This window comes from Alligator sinensis, unplaced genomic scaffold (assembly GCF_000455745.1).
Source record: "Alligator sinensis unplaced genomic scaffold, ASM45574v1 scaffold528_1, whole genome shotgun sequence".
NCBI lineage: Eukaryota > Metazoa > Chordata > Crocodylia > Alligatoridae > Alligator > Alligator sinensis.
In genome coordinates, this window is record NW_005841846.1 from 696,534 (window position 1) to 698,492 (window position 1,959).

The window sequence follows — 1,959 nt, forward strand, 5'->3', positions numbered from 1 at the left end:
CCCGCCCCCCCCCCCCCTCCCCCCCCCCCCCCTGCCTCTCTCTGGGCAGGGGGAGCTGTGGGAAAAGCCCCTGTAGCTTCCCTGCCTGGCCCCATCCCCGCCCGGCCCAGCCTCCCAGACCGTGCGCAGAGCCCTGCCGAGCCACGCTGTACCCACGCAATGCAACAGCTGCCTCACGGGTGCCAAGCAAGGGGAACAATCCCTGCTGCCCCCCATTGCCCTGTGCTGCACAGGAGGGCTCTGCCATGAGCCCTCAGAGGCCCTAATTGCTGCTGCTGCAGCCAGCAAGTGCGGGGCTTTTATTTATTTATTTTTTTTAAGTTCCGGGAGGCAGGGGCCGGCAGGGGAACCATGGGAGCTTCTCTCGTGGCTCCCCTCACCAGGACAGAGGCAGGCACAGCTGGAGAAGCCACAGGAGAAGCCCCCCAGGCTGGCTTGTCTGACTTCAGCCTGCCTCCCAGCACTTAAAAAAAAAAGCCCCACACTCACTGGCTACAGCAGCAGCAATCAGGACCTCTGAGGGCTCATGGCAGAGCCCCACCACACAGCACAGGGCAGTGGGGAGCAGCAGGGATCTCCACCCCCACCTGGCACCCACGCAGAGGATGCCCCATGGCGCAGGTGCAGTGAAGCTCAGCAGGGTTCCGAGTGATATCTGGGATCTGGGGCAGCTCCAGCAGTCAGCCGGAGCCCAGCACGACTCAGCACCAGTGGCCCCAGCTCCCAGACAATGCACAGCACCCTGCCAAGCCACGCTGCACCCATGCCATGGGGCAGCTGTCACGTCAGTGCCAGGCAAGGAGGGGCTACCTCTGCTGCCCCCCACTGCCCCACGCTGTGTGGGGGGGCTCTACCACGAGCCCTCAGAGGCCCTGATCACCACTGCTGTAGCCAGTAAGTGCAGGACTTTTTTTTTTGAAGTGCCGGGACTAGGCTGGGGCCAGGGGGGGAATGGGGCCAGGCAGGGCAGCAATGGGGGCTTCTCCCATGGCTCCCCCTGCCCGGGGAGAGGCAGGCACAGCTGAAGCGGGCCAAATCTCCTCCAAATCAAATCGGTGACTGAAGCTTCACACAGCCCTAATAAATAGTTTAAATATATATACTCTCTTTTGTAGTTCAAGTTTTCCAATAAGAAAATCATTTTAACTGCAGTAATGGAAGTCAAATTTTCATACATTAGGGTCTTGGCAGAGAGGAAGGATGGTCTTGTGGTTAATGATCAGGATGTATAAACACAAGAATTGGGTCCACATGCCATAGATTTCACCTGGGTATGGAAATGTTTTCAAATGTAACCATCAGCTTGGGCACGGGACTGTTTAAGCTTTGTGATTCAATTACCCCACATGTAAACAGAGAATCTTTACTGAGTAACAGTGTAAAAATTAGTTCAATAATGCATAGAAAGTAATTTGAGCTCCTAAATCTCATTAGATAGGTAAATGGTCATTTTACAGATACATTCACTGAGCTAGGCATTTTGGGATTGACATTAAGAAGTGCAATGAAGCTAAGCTGCTTTGTTTGAGACATAGAGCAGCAGAGCATGTTCTAGGGCACTGCTGCCTGGCATAAGTTTGAAGTGCAGACATTCCCAGTGGGAATTAAGTTAAAAACTGCAAAGATATTTTAGGTCTTAGGTGTCTAGGGTTCCTGGCAGATATTAGTTACACATAAGATGTGATTATTCTGTTAATCACATCTTAAATAGTACCCCAGCCACACATTCAGGCAATTAACAGTGCAAAAAATGCAAAACCAGCCACAAAAATATTCCATAAAATATGTGTAATATTTTTATGGCTGGTTTCCATTATGCTTTAAATTGAATGTGTGGCACGTCCCCACCATGCAGTTTGATGTTGGCTGCATAGTAGGGTTTGGTTGAGAACCATGTCAGCAGGTTGACAGCCATGTACTGCAGCCCTGCATGGGGTTGCACCTTGCTATTTTCAGGGT

The 1,959-nt window shown here is 52.3% G+C and overlaps 1 protein-coding gene across 1 annotated transcript in view; it reads right to left on the reverse strand.

The window, feature by feature from the left end:
* MTMR7 (myotubularin related protein 7) overlaps positions 1-1,959 on the reverse strand; it is an 87,047-nt gene that overhangs the window by 19,204 nt on the left and 65,884 nt on the right. The window lies entirely within an intron of this gene.